General features: G+C 49.1%; 1 long non-coding RNA gene across 1 annotated transcript; it reads left to right on the top strand.

The window, feature by feature from the left end:
- The first annotated feature begins 337 nt into the window (after positions 1-337).
- On the top strand, positions 338-1,950 carry LOC116961123. The gene is made up of 2 exons (XR_004406787.2): positions 338-485; positions 1,757-1,950. It is a non-coding gene; the product is annotated as an uncharacterized LOC116961123 (long non-coding RNA).
- The last annotated feature ends 16,509 nt before the right edge of the window (positions 1,951-18,459 follow it).

Here is an 18,459-nt window from a genome sequence, read left to right as displayed (position 1 = left end):
AGGGTGTGCACAGGGGTGCCCAGAGGGGTGCATGGGGTGCAGAGGAGGGTGACCACTGCCGACACACTGTACGCTGGCCCAGCCTCCAAGGCAGGAGTGCACCCCAGGATGCAGCTGCAGAGATAGGGGTGCAGGGCACAACCCGCAGCACCCCAGAGGTGCTCCCCAGCAGCAGGCAGCCAGGGTGCTCGGGCAGCCAGGGTGCTGGGCGCGCTCTGCACTGCAGGAAGAGCACCCATCACATTTCCTCCAGCGCTCCACAGGCTGCCCGAGCAAAGCAGGGCAGCAAGAACTGGAGTTCAAGTGTATATATAAGGGACTGTCACCCTCAGACCCTGGGGACTGCAGGTGGAGTCCCTCGAGGCTGGCACCCACACCCTGCTGCACCCCAAGGCCACGCTGACAGGAGCAGAGCACCCAACCATGCACCAGCCCAACCAGCCTTTTGCAGGAGGGTGCTTTTCATCAAAGGAGAAGCAAAGGAGGTAGAACCCATGAGCGTTGTAGGTGTTGGTGAGATGCAGGAGGGTCCAGGAGGCAGAAATGATAGTCCACGCAATGTCATGTTTGGCTGGGTGTGAATTAAAAACCCTTGCTCAGACACGTTCCCCCCCCTCCCTCCGTATTTGTGTTGCTTGGCTTAATTTCTTAGATCTGCTGCAATGCACTCTTTGAAATATTAAAGTGCATTTGGATGTTTCCTTTAAGCAAATTACGAGGGCAGTTTGCAGAGCGTAAGGCAATTCTCATAATTGCATATTTCCCAAGTGCTCCAGCGTTGCTCCTGCTCCATCGCCAGTTCCTTCATTATTGATGAACTGCTTTACTCCGGCTCCCGGAAAATGACCCCTTGCTTTTAAAGATGCTTTAACCATCTTTAAAAAAACTTAAATGCAACTTCAGTTCTCCCTTCTCCTCCAGCTATTAGTTTATTTAGTGCTGCTAATTAGTCAAATTCACCGTCCCAGGGAAACTTTCTCCAAATGATGAGTGAGAGGTGGTGCATCAGTGCATGCCACAAAAACATACTGCATCTCTCTACACCCTGCAGACCCCAAAGATGTTTGTGCAAGACCATGCCCCATACCCAGTAGCAAGTTGAAGTGCATCCAAAGCATTTCCTACACACCTAGAGCTGGGAAAGTGCTTTGGAAAGACAGAAGCATTGAGTGTAATCGTTAATTAATATATGTGTTCCAACTCCTGCGTGCAGCATGATGCTCAAAGCCGGGACAAGGAAATGCAATGGGATGAACTCAGTGGGGATGCAGAATGGGCTGGAAAAAAGCATTTTGCTGGGATAGGAAACATTAGCTGGTGCTCTGGGCTTGCAGGGGAAGTGGGTTTTTGCAGATAAACTCTTAATGGTGCAATGTGCAGTGATCTGCTTCCCCAGCAATAAAATTATTGCGCTGAACTGACGTGAAATGCCACCTCTGCTGAGCTCCTCGTGTTTTAACTCCTTGTCCCAAAACCAAGTGGTTCTGCAAAAGTTTTGCAGGGCAGGCTTCGTTCCTCCAACCAACCCGAAGGAGTTTCCTGCTAAAATATCTCAAAGTAGCATCTGTGCATGCAACATTTTGCACGCACAGGCATGAATCGTCCAAAGGGTTTTGCATGCAGGACCGAGAAGCGCTTTAGGTACCGCGCCTGCAGACAGATGCATCATCCTCCCCTATCATGTGTAACAGTAGCTTTTCTGCCATTTGCTTGTATTCTTCCATGAATAATTTCATTTTTTTCTATTTGACTGCAGATTTCCTGAAGCCTGACCCACAGGGCACTGCAGGATCAACGTGGGTCCCAGGGGAGTTTGCATCTTCAGCAATAAATTGTGATGGATCTGCCTCTTGTAGCTGCCTATGGCACCTCCACGTCTTTGTAACACTGATAATAATCATGATTGGGGGGGGAAATAACATGAAATAAAGAAGATGATGAAAAAGTTAATAGCATAAGTGTCCGAGTGCTGTATATTTTATCAAAAATACTTGTTTTCACGGCATAGCTTGGGTTTCAAGCTGCATATTCTGAGCCTTTGCCCCTTAATTTCTCCATTTTGATCACACAAACAAAAGCAGGACTTGAAGCTAGGTATCTTGCAAAACCAAATGATCACAGCTGATTCTGAACATCACGAATGAAGCTAATGCGTGGGGTTTTTTTTCTTCCTTAACGTACATATGGCAAGGAAGTTCCTGGACAGATGTTGGAAATATAATAACGAATCCTCTCCCAGGCTGGCTTGGTGGCCTGCATCCCCATCAGCCCCCATCTGCTACATCCACCCGCTAATGCAGCTGCACCAGATGTTACTCGCACATGCTTGTGCTGGGTTTCTGTGGTGTGGGATTTTTTTTGTGGTAGCAGGGGAGAGGACTGCAGCGGTGGCCCACTGTGAGAAAGCTTCTCAAAGCTCCCCTGGCTCCAAATTGGAGCCGTCTCAGGCCAAGGCTGAGCCAATCAGTTGCACCTCTGCAATAATGTATTTAAGGAGAACCTGGGAGGGGTTTGGGACTTGTGAAGAGGAGTTGCAAGAAGGATGAATGCCCAGATCAGTGGAAGGAAGGAGAAGGATGTGGGGGAGATGTGCTGGAGCAGACACCCCTGGATCCTGTGGGGAGACAGCAGGGCCACCCCCCTGCCACCCATGGAGGTCACCGGTGGAGCAGATGCTGACCTGAAGCCAGTGGAGGGGCCCACACCAGGACAGGAGACTGCGCTTAAAGGAGGCCAGGACTCTGAGGGGAGAAGCAGCCCCCACTGCTGTGGTTCGGCACTGGGAGGGCTGTGACACTCAGGGGAACCAATACCGGAGCAGCTCGGGAATGGCTGTGGCCCGTGGGGAGGACTCACTGCGGAGAAGGTTCATGGAGGACTGTCTGCAGTGAGAGGGGACCCCTGTGGAGCAGGGGAGGGATGGGCGACATTCGCCCCTGTTGTGGTTTGAGCCTGGTCGGCAGCCAACCACCCCGCAGCCCATCACCCACCCTTCCCCCCACACACCTGGGAATGGGGGAGGGAATTGGAAGGGTAAAGGGAGACTCGCAGGTTGAGATAGGAACAGTTTAATAATGGTAATAAAACGACAACAATGACAGTAATAGAAAATATTAATGGGCAATGCACAATGCAATTGCTTACCACCCGCTGACCAATACCCAGCCTGTTCCTGGCTAGCAATCCTGAAATACCAAGATCCTGCAACCTCAATCCCGGAAGCGAGAGAGAGCCCCTTCCCAACCACCCTTCCTCTATATAGTGAGCATGACGTTCCATGATATGGAAGATTTCATTGGCCAATTTGGGTCTGGTGCTCTGGCCGTGCTCCCTCCCTGCTCCTTGTGCACTTGGGCATGGGCGGGACATGGGGTGTCAGAGAGTCCTTGGAATCTCAGCAGCATCTGAAAACATCAGTGTGCTATCAGCATTCTTCTCATTCCAAACCCAATGCTGAATCTAAAACACAGAACTATTCTAGTTACCAAAAAGGAACATTAACTCTATTTCAGCCCAAACCAGGACAACCCCTCATCCCGAGAAGGAAGGAGCGGTGAGCTGACTGTAGCCCCCATCCCCTGCCCCTGTGCCGCTGGGGGAGGAGAGAGATGGGGAGCAGAGATGAGCCAGGGGAGAAGGGAAGGTTGGGAGGAGGTGGTTTTGGATGTGGTGGTGCTTCTCACTGTCCTCACCTTGTCTGTTAAGTGTTGTCTTCATTAGAATTTGAATTAAAGTGATGGGTTTTTTTTCTTCCCCTAACAAGTCTGTCTTCTGCCTGTAACCATCATGGGTGAGTGACTCCTCCCAGTCCTTAGATGGATTCCTTGAGCCATTCCTGTCCCATATTATCCCTCCCCATCTCTGCAATGGGGGATGGAGTGAGTGAGTGGCTGCGTGGTGCTCGGTGGCCCTCCAATGCTCCAACCTTCCTCACTGCTGAAAAATAACCTCTCTGTTGCAGCAGCTCAACCAACAACCAACCTGTAACAGCAAAAGGGAGTTTCTGCTGCCCATGTGGGACGTCACATAGGTTTGCATCGAGTTTGGTGCTGCCGTCCAAAAAGATGGACCCACTGACAGGTTTTTAGAGGCTGGAGCAATTGTAGGGTTAATAGAAATGTGTGGCACAATCAGAAGCCATTGAATTGGTGTGCTGTGTCTAAAGTCTGAGCTAAATTTTAATTTTGGTGGTATTTATTTGCTTTGCATTGGTAGGAGGTAGTGAAGGCTGTGTAGCTCAAGGTGGTTGCACCCCTAATATTCACCAAGATAAGCAAAATAATCAGTGCTGGAGGTTTATTAAGGGTTTTGCTCTCCGGGGTCTCCACAAGCAACAAGCATATTCACAATAATAATTAAAAAAAATGGCAAAATAAACCAAACAATAAAATAAATGGATCCAGTGCTACAGAAATAGAGTTATTAATGGCAGGGGGTGGGCTGGATTAGTTAAATAATCATTGAAAAGGGAGATGCAGCATCAGTGAAAAGGGAGATGCAGCAGCATTTAAGAGGGAGATGCAGCCAAAGGACTCTTATAGTTTTCTAAATAGTCATTTGTCTTACTTTTTCCCCAAAAAAGAAGCACATAAAACATTTCTAATGAAACCTGACGTTTCCATGAAGCCAAGCCAAGCTTTAAGCAGAGATTTATGGCTCCAGGAAAGCGCTGACATTGGGTTGCAACTGTCAACCAGGGCCATCTGGGTGGGTTTCACTTCTCCCTCGGTTGGGGATGCTCAAAGTGTGACTGCGGATATTCATGGCATGATGAACCAGAACCCTTCAGACTTCGCTCCATGTGCTGAGGTTGCTTAAAACACTTTTCCATGGGGAAATGGAGGATTTTGATCAGCTGGTGGCACTCACTACAGCTGCCTGGCTCCTCATGGGTTAATCTGCCCTGCCAGCTAACGAGCTAGAGGTATCCCAAATGGGACATGAGCAATTCCTCCTCCATCCAGGAGAAAAACACAGCCTGGGACTCATCCTGGCCTAGCAACCTGGGACTGGCTTCTGGTCCCCAGCTTAGAGCTGCTCCCTCGCTAACTGGGATCCAGTTCATCACCCTCACTGAGAAACTGAGATTTGGATGCACCAGGAACCGGCTGCGTATTGGCAAGAAGAGGGAAATTCATTAATTGGGTATTGAGATAAAAACCTCCCAGCGATGGGCATGAACAAATACTCCCCTGGCGTTCCTTGGAGCAGTCGTGCATCCCTAATTCCCTGAGCAATGCACAGCGCAGCAAGAAAATAAGCAAGGAAACAGCCCGAGTTCTGGGCTGGTAAAACTAAGGTGTAGATGTTTTGCCTAAAAAATAGGGAAAAAAAAATGTGGTCCTCACTGAAATAAGGAAGTCCTCGGTTACGAGCATCTGTGCTGGTGGGGAGGAGCTTTCCCAGGTCGGGGGTTGTCCTGGATGGTGATGGAGGAGATCCAGCTGAGCTGGCTGGTGCCTTTCGCATCAAATCCTGATGCGGAAATGGGATCCTGATGGATCTGCCTTCCCTCAGGGATCTGCCCATGCTGCCACGTCCTGCGTGCGCAGGCAGCTCTGCCTGAGCAGCCCCGAGCACGCCTTGTTTGCTTTAATGAAGAAAGCGGCTCCCCAAATCCATCAGCAAGGTGGAATCCAAGATGCAATCCCACCTGGTGAGAAAAAAGGTGGTGTGTGTGGCAGTGGCAGGGAGCTGGGGAAGGCCTAAAGAATGAAGGAGCGAGTGTTTTGAGGAACCTACACTCCATTTGGGGACCTGTCTTCTGCATAAGCCAAGCTGTGTGTTTCCCCAGCCCCACGTCTCCCGGCTGTTCAACCCTCCTGCTTACTAAATCACAGAATCATAGAATTGTTTAGGTTCGAAAAGACCTTTAAGATCAAGTCCAACCATTAACACAACACTACCAAGCTCACCACCAAACCATGTCCCCAAGCACCACATCTACACAGCTTTTAAATACCTGAAGGGATGGTGACTCAACCCTTTCTCTGGGCAGCCTGTTCCAATGTTTGACAATCCTTTTGATGAAGAAATTTTTCCTAATACACAATCTAAACCTCCCCTGGTGCAACTTGAGGCCGTTTCTTCTTGTCCTATCGCTTGTTGCTTGGGAGAAGAGACCGACCCCCACCTCGCCCCAACCTCCTTCCAGGTCATTGCAGAGAGCGATCAGGTCTCCCCTCAGCCTCCTTTTCTCCAGGCTGAACCCCCCCAGTTCCCTCAGCCGCTCCTCACAGGACTTGTGCTCCAGACCCCTCCCCAGCTCCGTTGCTTTTCTCTGAACACGCTCCAGCACCTTAATATCTTTTTTGGAGTGGCTCCGTTGTTTGTCACATCGTGTCACGTCATGTCCTTACATGCACAACGGTCCTTCATCTCAAATAAATAGGGTGATAAAACCTGGTTGCCAACCAAGGTGCAAGGTCGAGCACCCAAGCTGTCTCTGGCAATAGTTCTGTTGCCCAGAGCGGTGATAGATGCCCCAATCCCTGGAAATATTCAAGGTCACATTGGACGGGGATCTGAGCAACCTGATCTGGTTGAAGATGTCCCTGCTCATTGGAGGGGGGTTGGACTAGGTGACCTTTAAAAGTCCTTTCCAACCCAAACCATTAGTGGGAGACATGATGCGACAGTGGGAAACCCTGAAGAGCCCAAGCTGTGGATGCTCCCCAAGTCTGGCCTTGCTCCACGTCACCTCGCCAAGGAGACAACATGGAAACAGCCACAGGAGCCACCCAGGGTTTCCTGGCCGGCCCATTCCATGGAGGGAGATAAATAAAACACAACTGTGCCCCAAACGGTTAAGAAAATAATTTGTCAGCCCTGTTGATTTTAATCTTCTGGAATGTTTTTTTGTAAATCTGGCTGTTTACAGAGGTTTATCCCCTTCCCTGCAATCTCTCAAGGAGTGACTGAGTCCTCATGAGATGCTCGGGGCGTTAATACTCCAGTTTCCCCTTGGATATACTGGTGGGAATGGGGAGGTGCTTCCCTGGGGTCCACTCTGGAGTGAGGGGAGGGATGAGATTTTGGGGGAGAGCAGCACTGAATTAGCTGAGAAAGGCGGGAGCTTGACACGGCATCACTAAGTCAGGCAGAATAAACAGCTTTTTAAAAAAATTTATTTTATTTTATATTGTTTTATTTTACTTTTATTTATTTTTATTTTAATTTAATTCATTTTAATTTATTTTATTTTATTATTTTATTTATTGTTTTATTGTTTCATATTTTCTTTAAAAATTATTATTATTTTTTATTAATACTTTTTATTTTAGATGAAAGAAAGCACAGAATATGGTCCCAAAGAGGTACATAACACCCAGGGAACCCCAACAGAGGTGAGACATAATACCAGCTGATGGTGACAATCCACAGCTGCAAATAGCAGCATGTTCCCTCGTCTGAGAAAAAAAAAAAAAAAAACAAAAAAACCAGAAGGATCTGGCCAGAAAAGCAAAATATGGAGACAAACCCTGAGGAATGGAGGCTGACTTGATTCCCATCCTCACACAGCTCCCTCGGTGTAAATGGCATCGCTTCGGAGTCGGGCTCTCGAGCGGCTACTTACCCCTGCACTTCTTTATTCTTCACATCTGAATTGAATCCCTGAAGGGGTTTAAACCTTTTTAAGTACAAAACGCTCACGGCAAGTGAGGAAAACACTTTGCATTTAAGGACTTTTCGCTGCAAGGATGCGCTTTGGAGCAAAAACCATCATGTTTTAGCCCATGCTACGGGCAGGGTGATTAATGAATGAGGCAGCTCTGGCTGCGAAAGCCTCGGCAGGGAAACGTTTCCACCAGCAAACCCAAGCAGTTGCTGATAAAGCAGATTTTGTCTGCTGAACTGGCAAGAGTTTTCCTGGCAGAAAGATCTGCTCGCCAACGGAAACCGCGGCAGGAGGGGGCTGCCGACGCAGCAGTTGCTGGTCTGCAGGGTCCCCGCTGTCCTGGGGAGATGATACGGGAATTGCTGCCTCCAGGGATGTCAGGTTCTCGTATTAAGTAGGAATACGTAAGAATATATATTTTATATTAAATAGGAATATATTTTTATATATAAAATATGAATATATAAGAAACAAAAAGCTTAGTGGATATTACAGATAGATTAGATAGATAGATAGATACAGAGATAGATACAGAGATATAGAGAGATACACAGATAGACAGAAAAATAGATAGATACATAGATATAGAGATGGATCACTACAAAAGAGAGAGATAGATAAGAACAAAAGAATTAAAACATTAAATGGAAAAAATGACTGAAAGTATTTAAAAAAAAAATAAATGAAAGAACAAAATGATCTGTAATAATTAATCATGATATCCTGGGGGATGGCCGAGCTGTTCCCCTCCTCACCTGTGTCCTTGCCACTCCAAGGAGCAGGTAAAGCCAGAAATTGAGTTTGGGATTATCTGATGGCTGCGGTTTTATTCTGAGTGTTTCTCCCAGGGCTTCAAAGCTCATGGTGGCGCTGAGCCAGATGGTTCCAACCTCCAGATGTTTCCAGCTCCTCCTTTCTCCTCCAGCCCTTGCCTCTGCTCCGATAAGATAGGGACGGGTTTTTGGAGGCCACGGAGATTCTTTGCCACATGCACAACTCGGGCTGGGGGTATCCCAGCATCTGTTGTGGGGGGCTTCTCGCACCCCACTGCTTCCCAGGAAGCGGTGAAGCACGAGCGATGATGGGTCCTGGTCCCACCTTGGTTTCTCAAAGCAACCCATGTGCTCAAGCAATGATGCTGGCGTGCACCTTGCACTGCCCTGGCAGAGGTTTCCCAGCACAGCCGCTGTTTTCCCCGGATTTCTTCCTAATTAATGGCTTGATTTTTATTTCCGCCTCTTCATTCTTTCACGCAGAAGGCTTTGAACGTCCATCAGAAGGAAAATGTCAGGCTGGTGATGGAGCCTCCGGGCTTTCCCCACGTGGGGGTGCCATGCGGATGCGAATGGAAGTGGTGCGCATGTCCTCCAGCCACGGCAAGGCAAAGGGTGACACCTAAGCAACTGAGACGGCTCAATTTTTTGTCCATAAAAAAGAAAATACATGGATTGGGAAAAATAAGACTCACAAAGCATGCAAAAAGCAAGAAATCATACAGATGGGGAAAAATAAGATTCAGAAAGCACGCAAAAAGCAAGAAATCATATGGAAAAAAATAAGATTCACTTGCTGCTTTTTAAAGCACACTCTGTGAATCTTATTTTTCCCAATCTGTATAACTTCTTGCTTTTTGCATGCTTTGGCATTCCTCAGCAGAGGAAGAAAAATCCCTCTTTGGAGCTTTCTGCAACTTGGTGCAAGTTGAAGAAACCTTGAAGTGGCTCTTCAGGAGCCCAGGGGATGAATCAGCCTCCTCCAGGTTAAACTGGGGCGGAACGACTCGTCCTTCAGCCAAGACGGCCGCGGGGGGATAGAAGTCCAGCCGAGCTGGAAGAGAGCCCGTACGGCCCTTCCACGTCCTGCTTGGGCCTGTTCCACCACATTTCGGTGAAAGCTGGTACACCCAAACAGCTTTGTTCCCCATGCTCTGCCGTCCTGGCCTCTCCCCATTCCTCACTCATAGTGTTTACCATACCTGGAGGGGTGAGACTGGGATTAATGTCCATGAGAACACACTGAAAGAGTAAATATCTCCAAGCAGGGATGCCTGGCAGGTTTGTGGGGTTTGTTTTCCTCCAGGAATTGGCAGCTTTCCTGATCTTTTTCTGATTGCTTGTGACCAGATATCCAACATCAGGGTCTGTTGGAGGCAGGAGGCATCTGCCCGTCTGCAGCAGGACTCAGTCTTAGCCCCTTGTCCCATCCCAATGTGGGACCATAACTGTTTCCAGGCCTATCCAGGAGGCACTTCTTGGTGCTTTCAAGTGAAGGCGACCTCTCTGCGGGTGTAAATCAGGTAAGTCCTAGTGCAGCCTCATTCCTGCACCAGTATTATCTCCCATCCTGCGATCTGGGAGCAGATGGGGGGAGGTGAAGAGGGGGAGATGAGTTTTATGTGCAATGATGGGTTTTAGCCCTTGGGTGGAAGTGAATTTATGGGGCTGTTATGGTCTGGTGTAGGAGCGACACCCACAAAGCACAGCCCTATGGGGTCTCATCAAACACTTATCAGTTGTTTTTCTGATAAGGAGCTGCGCTACACCAGCAGCACCTCAGGAGCAGAAGGCAGGAGGTCACCAATACTACTGGAGTAGAGAAAACATGAGAAGAGTCTCCATGAGCCATCTAACAACGCTCCTGAGGTTTGGGAGTATTTTGACAGTGGGCACAGCTTCATGGTCTCACACTGTGGATCACATTACACCTGGGATGTTGGCACACAGAGATGGGTGCAAGGCTTTCCACCAAGACCCAGCCCTGCACGTTCACCATCTCTGGGTATAACTCTAGGAAACAACATCTGCGTTCAACCAGGAGTTGTCAGCGTCACATCTGTGGAGCTGGGATGAGATCTGAAGTATTACTGCCACCAGCCTTCCTCCTGAGGGTCATCTACAAGGTTCAGGGACTGGGGAATCAGCAAGCCTCCGCCAGCCTCCAAACTTCCACATGACATGGACATAGACATGGACATCCCAGTGAGCAGCAAGATCACCTGAAGACCTGTTCAGAGTCCTCAAGGTTGGGACACACCTGCTGAGGTGCTCCTGAGAGGCAGTTGTTGAATTTGTCTTCAGGAATGTGGCCTTCAGCTTCCTGAAGGTGACCTTGAAGGGGTTGACATAAATTATGGCAGTAAGGAAGGGTGGGACAGTAAGAAAAAAGGGATGAAAGAAAAGAGAAGAGCTCTGAGGGAACAAGAGACAAGAGAAGACAGCAAAAGGAGGCTTGGACCAGGGAAGAAGAGAAAGGACATCGAGGCAGGAGGCAGGTTGTAAAGACAAGGGAGGAACTCTGGAGTTGCAAAGTGTTGAGGTGTGTGACAGCAAATGTGAAGATGACAATGCCACTTGTCTCTTTATAAAGCACCAGAAGGACCCTGGGGTGTTGTGGACGCTTTATGCATTGCAAGAAACTTCCATGCTTGCTAGTCTGATGTACGTGTGGAAGACCCCTTCCTCGTGGCAGAGCCCAGAGTGAAGCTCATGTGTCTGGCTGTCTCCAGGTGGTGTGTTCACAAGTCACGGAGGTGTGGATTGCTCCCAGTTGTCTGGCTTCATCATGAGTAAAGGCGGGAAAGGATGAGGGTGGTTGCGATCTAATAAGGCAGACTTGCAGGCATGCTCAGCAACGGTGAAACTGGACCCTTGAAGCTGCTCAGAGGGTGGCCGTGAGATCCTGCTCTAAGATAAGGCTGAGCTGAGCGCCTCAGCAGGCTCCAAAAATGGAGGTGCTGCTCATGGATGGCAGATCTCCAGCTGGCTTTTATATCTTTAACAACCAATGCCTGTGTTGGGGTGCAAGGTCAGAGCTGTAAGAGCATCTCCTCAGCTTTATGAGAACTTCTCCATGTTTAGAGGTTTCCCATGCCTTCCTTGGAAGTACAAGCTGCTGTCAGACTGACCATCTCCTACTCTAAATTGACTCTGTCCTGATGGAAGCGGATCTGATCCCAAAAGTAGCATTTGCCTGGCTTTCCTGGGCACCTTCTCAGTGTTTCCAGCTCAGAGACCTGATCCTGCTGGCCCTGGCTTGTGCAGGAGCACGTCAGGACGGGGCTGTCCCCTCCATCGTCCCCTCTTTGTAAGCTGAGCAACGTGTGCATTCCTGCTATAAATTCCCCTGGCCATTCGTGCGTCACCACTGCTCTCCCCCATTTCTTGTAAATGTGTAACTTGAAACTTGCTGGGGCGCATTTCTGTGATCCCAGCGTTATCTGTTCTCAGCTGGGCGCATCCCTGTCTGCTCGGACCTTGGGTATTTTTATCTGTGGGTAGATGGTATCATGTGAAGGACAGTGCAAGGGGGGCGGGAGATGAGCACACTGGAAGGGTTTCCTGGATCCCTCCAGGGCAGCTCAGGAAAAGTCCTTCTTGGACAGAGGGTGAATAACCACCTGGAGAGAAGTTTTACAAAAATGTGTCTGAGAGAAGTTTTGGGGACCAGGAGCTCAACAGGACTCAAAGCTATTGTGTGGCTGGGAGAAGATGTGTAAAGACCTTCTCCTCCTTATTCGCCAGCGGCAGAGGGGAAGGCACTGTTGGATTGGTTTCTGTGTCCGTGGTGGATGTTTGGGAATGACATGGCACCTCCAGCACTGGATGGATTCTAGAGCAGACACCTGTTGATCAGGAGTGGTGTGGGTAGAACTGGTTGACCCATGGAGCAGGGCGATGGTGGAGATGCTGAGAGCCCGCGGCACCCTCCCATTATCAGAGCACTGCTCTGCACCAAGGGCTTGGCTACACGGGGACCATATCAGCCCAAGTCTGCCTGGTCTGGATGAAGATGGCCCATTTCCAGCGTTCCTCACTTGATCACGTCCCATTGCAGCCCTGGTTATCAACACCAGCCATCCCCACCACCCTGGCACTGATGTTTCTGCTGGTGGTTTTGCATGCTGATATCTCCATTCACCCTGAGTAGCCTCAATAACCCTGTTTCACCTCTCTGCCTCTCTTCCAACAGCCAGGGACAACTGAAGGGAGGAAGAAGCAGTGTCCTGCTAGGAGGTAAACTCCTTCCAACCTAAGCACTCCTACCTTTGAAGCCCAAGAGAACGGCTATTGTTCAGCGAAGGGGAATTGTGTGCCACAGGGTCTGGATGCAGCCTCAGATCCTGCAAGGACCTTTTCCCAGCACCTTCTCCAAACAAAAGATGACTCTGGTAAGTCTCCTTCCAACATTGTGGCCACAAGCCCAATCCTACCTTCTCTTATGCTTCCTACTTTGCACAATGTTAACATCTCAAACACTGAAGTGACGTTTGGACCAGGAAAATTTCTTCCTCATAAATTTTTCTACTGATTCTGACCACAACACTTCTGTAGTGTAGCTCAGCAACATTCACATCCCTTCCTCTCTCATTTCTTGAAAACACCACTACCTGATTCATTTTCCTCTATTTCAGTCTTTTCCATTAAGTGGGTGAGACCCTGACATCAAATATTACACCCAGTGGCACACAAAGGAAGCCACACTGAGGTTTTGCTTGGGCAAGAGGCTGTAGGAGCCAAGAGCATCCTTACAAGGAGGGATCCCATCACTGTTGGTTCCTCCAAGGAGGGGCCTGTCCCTGGGTACCAGTCAGTGAAAGAAAACACAGACAAAGCTCCTAAGAGAACTCCATGGGGAATTGTGACCTTTGTGGTGATTGACTGGACCCTGCTTGGGAGGGAGCACCTGGATGGAGACAGGAGAGGACATCAGGAGATGGATGAGTGGCCTTGGAGGTGCCCATTCACGAATGGGTGGAGATCTTGGAGTTACCAAGCCTCTACCAAGGCTGGGAAGGAAGTGAAACTACGTACAGAGCTGAAAGTGTGATGTGAGACAATTTCAGCATTTATTTTCCCCATTTTTCTGGAAAGGCCTGGTGCGCTCCTTCAAGGGGGTGGGTGTGGGAGAGACAAGGGCTTAGAGCTGGGCCTTGGCATGCAAGAGAGGAAACGAAACTTCCCTTGTGGGGGAGACATAGGCTTAGAGCTGGGCCTTGGCATGCTAGGGGGGAACCAAAACTTCCCCTGCAAAGAAGAAATGGTGGGAAAAATGTGCTGATGTGTCTCTAGCTGCTTTGATTTAATTCCTGTCAAACTCTTCTCTGCAAAAAGCTGCATTGCTTTGACAGAGATGATGCTCGATGGTCAAGCATCATGCTTGCTAAAGCAAAGTGACCACAGAGCACCAGTCTGAGAGCAAAAGTGGTTTATCCCTGCTGTAAACGAGCAAAGGCGCAGAGAGCAGCTCCACCCCTGCTTGTTTTCTCTTCTGCTGCTCATTTTTGCCAGTGAAATGATCTTATTTGGAGAGAGAGTCTTTGAGACATGCAGAGAGATGAAAAGCCTGATACGTGAAAAAAAATAATCCAAATGGTCCCAGAGATATTTATTCTCCTGGAGCAGAGCGTGCAGTGAGAAAAAAAGATTGTGGCTGTAATTATCAGATCTAATCAAAGAATTTTAACAATAGGTAATGCCCTAATTTATCTTCCAGGTGTAAAAATACAGATATATTGAGTGTTTTGAGTTTTCCATGAGCACACTCATCTTGCTGCTTTTAGCCTGAGCATCAGAAAGCAACAATAAAACCCATACAAATACTAATTTGGGTACTGATTTCTCATCGGTACAAAAGGCAGAACAGCTTCATGTTGCTCTCCCAAAGCTGAGTTCATTCAATCTTAGAGGATTATCAACAACTTCCTGGCAGCACTAAATAAACCTGGCTCAGGTGTGCTGGCTGAAAGGCTGCTGGGTTTATACATCACCTGCATAAAACCAGCTCCTCCACACTAGAAAGACCTGTAATTTTCCAGACCAAATTGCTTTTGCTGCTTCGAGCATGTCACTCATGTTCTGTGAAAGGTTTTTCTTCTCTGGGAATAGTTGATAGGTTACAGTGACAAACAGTAAAATCCACTTACCAAGCCCACTCTTACACAATAGCCATTCCGGAGAGTGAGTTTTCATCTCTGAGTCACAGGGGAAATGAAACAAGAATTTGTTTTGTTTTTTTAACTCCATTAAATATTTAATCCATTTACTTTGCCTGTTCACAAAAGCAGATCGTACATCCTTAAAGTCCCAGCATTTAGAGATATAAACATGAGCTTAGCTAAGCCTTATCCTGGCCCTTCAGCATATAGAGAGAAGATGCATATCAGGAAATGTGTGGCTTAGCAAAGCTCAGAAAAAAGGGACGGATCTGGCTGGTGTATCCATGAGCAAAATTGTGCCACAAAGTCCAAGATCTCACAGGTGTGCTCATGGCATGGATGAATCTAAAACATGCAATATAAGGTTTTCCATCTTTGCTTGCAGCTGCTGCCTTCACAGGCACGTTTTCCTGCTGGTGTTTGCTTTTCTACATGCCCAAACTCCCCAAAAATGTCATGCAGGGCTGGCTGCACTGCAGAGAATGTCTGACTCATTTGCTGTGCCCTGCTCGGTTGATGATCGTGGCAAGTCCCAACTTGGGCTGGGACACGAGCCCTGCAACACGGGAACGCCCTCAACAGCCCCGTGCCATTAACAACCCCACCTCCTGGCTCCAGGGTAGCATCTGGGATATATATTAGTGGTTGTAGGACATCAGTAGCCTCCACAGTTGCACAAGCCGAGATGAACTTTTGTAGGCAGATAGCATCCCCATGCCCTGGGTGAGATGAATTCACCAACCAAAGTCAGGAAGGAAATACTGCCCAGGGGTGAAGGTTGACCTTGCCAGGATGTGGGAGCATTTTTCCTCTCCTGAGCATCCCTTTTCCAGTTGCAAAAGGCATTGCCTGGGGCTGGGCAGTCCTTTGGACCAATCTGCTTCTGATTTCGCTGAGCCTTAAATGCTGCCCTTTGCCTTGCCTATGTTTTTGTCAGCTCTCCGTGGCCTCCCCTTGTCCCACACCTCCCCAAAGATCCACTCATCCATCACTGTCCTGTTGGGGACACCTGGCTACAGCCCATGCACGGGGACCCCAAATGAGAGAGTGTCATGGGGTGGCACAGGGACATGGCTTAGAGGCTTTCCTCTAAGAGCAGGACTAAATCTGGCCATGCAGATGCTGCCATGTCTTGAGATGATGCTGACAAGAGCTACATTTGAGCTGGAAGGCCCTCTGTGTGTCTACAGGGATGGTTGAGGCTGCGGAAATCAGGACAGGGCAACTCCAAAAGTGGTGTGGGTGTGAGGGGCAGTGGCCCTCCCCTACCCAAGTAATGCACCTATGTGGGATCTCCATGGAACACTGGAAAAGCAGAGGACAGGGAGAGTTGCCTAATACCAACCTTAACCCTCACCCCAGCCCTATCTCAAACCCCAGCCCTGGGGATGTTCTGCCGGTGAATCTGTGCTCCCCAAACCCTTGTGAGTGTCAGAGAAAAGCTGTTTCCAACCAAGGAGCATCCATTATCATTTTCCTGGGCACTGAACCAAAGCAGGAGGACATCACCTCAACTGAAAGGGCGATTGAGTGGTGCTTGGGATGGATGTGGGCAGAGAATGACCAATGCGTGAGGGGGTTGAAGGTGTTTCCATGCTGGTGGGACAGGGCTCAGGGCCACCGTCCTGTGAAGACGACCCTTTAGATAAGGAATTGGCAGCTCCAAGTGCCAGGCAGTGCCCAGCTGACCTCACAAGACCTTGGCACAGATGCATGAGGAACGTGAAGCTCCTCTTAAATCCAAGCATGAACTCCCAATGACTTTTCCTTTCTCTTGGCTGATGATGAAATGCCATGAACTCTTTGAGAAGTGACTCAGACATCCGGGAGAAGGGATGTGAAGGGTTAACCTAATTTCTGGCTGTGGGTCTTTGATGCTGTAGACCCAATGTCCTATTGCAGCTGCACTTCTAATACACTCTTGTTCACGCTCCAGGGCAGGCTGGAGGACCAGGGCATGCTCAAATGATCTTTCAACAACTTCTATCACTCTTGTAACTGCCAGCATGATGGGATGGAGAATGCTGAGTGAGTTTGGGAACAACACTAGGTTGAAGAACATGGTTGACTTGATGGAGGCAGGGATACTGGAGGGACCTGCAGATGTTCCACAAGGACAAGTCCAAGGTTCTGCTTTTGGGACATTCTGGCCTTGTTCAACAGGCCAGGATGGGATGGCCAACTGGAAGAACCTGGTGGCCACAAGTTGCCCCCAAATCAGAAGTTTGCATTTGCAGCAGCAAAGGTCAACCATGCCCTGGGTGACACTTTCAAGAGTGCAGCCAGAAGGAACATGGCAGTGATTCCTGCTCTCTCTTTGCACTGGTGAGACCATGTCTAGGCAGTGGGTCCAGTTTGGGCCTCCCCAGTACCAGGCAGAGGGTGACAGATGGGCCCAGAGGAGTCACTGAGCTGGAGCTCAGGACATGGAAGGAGAGGCTGAGAGGTAGGTGTGCAGCAGGAAAGCAAAAGGCCAAGGGGGATTTTATTGCTTCCTGCAGCTTCCTGATGGGATGGTGTGGAGAAGTTGGAGATGGAGGTGCCCAGTGATGGGACAAGAAGCAGTGTCACAAGCTGCAAAAAGGGAAACTTCCATTAGATACTAGAGAAAAAAATCCCATAAGGACCTTGGAAGATGGGCCAGAGAGCAGGGAAATCTACATCCTTGGAGACAGTCAAGCCTGTCCTCAACACAGCCTGACCTTGTTGATGGTCAGACTTGAAGCAAACAACCCAGATGACCCTCCTCCCAGCCTCAGTTATTCTGTGAGTCCCCCACACTGTGTGGAAGCTTGGGCTCACACGGACAAGCTCTCCTGGCAATAAGTCCCCAATAGTGAGGCATAAAGCCACCCATGACCTGCTAAACATGGCAGCAGGGATGGAGGACACAGGCATGCCCCACTCTGAGCACCAAGGGACCTCCTGCTCTGTCCATGCCATGGCTCCCCAGCACTCACTGGGATTTTTGCTTTCTCCACCAAAAGCCAAGTGATGTCTCATTTCCTCCACCTGGCAGCAAACTGACTTCCTTTGTAGCCAACAAGCTCTGAAGCCAACAAATTTCTCATTTGACATATCCTTTGGAGACCTTCACCTACCTCCATTGGGAAACTCCCTTCACCTGCTCCAAGGTGCCCACCATCCCTTGGGGCCTTGCCAGCTCTTGGTGGAGCAGGACAGGGAAATGTGGTAGCCAGCAGCTCCATCCTGCTCACAGATCATCTCCTGGGGCTCACAGGGTAAACACTGGTGGTATCCAGGCTGGACCAGAGCCTCGGTCCTGCTGCTGTCACCCCATTTCTTAGGTTGGTCCTCAAAATTGGGAGGGAGCCCCCAGAGCTGAAACTGAGACAGCAATGTGATAACGTGCAAAATGATTCCCTGGCTGTTGTAAACAATGGGAAAATAGCATGGAAATGTAATTAGCTAACACAATTAAATTGTTCCGCTTCATTCCACTGACATTTTTTTGGTTTAGGCTCTCGAGGAGTTGTGGAGGTGTAATACTTGCTCCATACTCACTTTTAACAGATGGAGAAACTGAGGTACAGGCTTTCCCTGGTGGTGAGTAACCAGTGTGGCCAGTGAGCATGCATAGACATGATGACAGGACAGGGGATATCACTGGCTGCCCCAGTGCTGAGTCCCAGAGCAAAGATACTCTCCTCCTGAGCAATCCCTCCACCCGTGGTGCTGCTCTCCACCCATTACAGAGCTCATGGGTGTATTTGAGGAGGTCAAAGCTTGGTGCAGAGCTCGTTCCCCGATTGCTGGGGTGGCTGGTCCCGCACTCCCACCCTTTCACCCCTGTCACTCTGCCCAGCTGGGTTTTAGGGTTACTTTGGGAGCTGAATTTCGGAGCAGAGGACACCCATCAGCCTGGAAGTAGCTCCCCTAGATGCCC

The sequence above is a fragment of the Tyto alba genome, unplaced genomic scaffold, assembly GCF_018691265.1.
Source record: "Tyto alba isolate M040663 unplaced genomic scaffold, T.alba_DEE_v4.0 Super-Scaffold_2, whole genome shotgun sequence".
Taxonomy (NCBI): Eukaryota; Metazoa; Chordata; class Aves; order Strigiformes; family Tytonidae; genus Tyto; species Tyto alba.
This window is presented reverse-complemented; position numbering and strand designations above follow the sequence as displayed.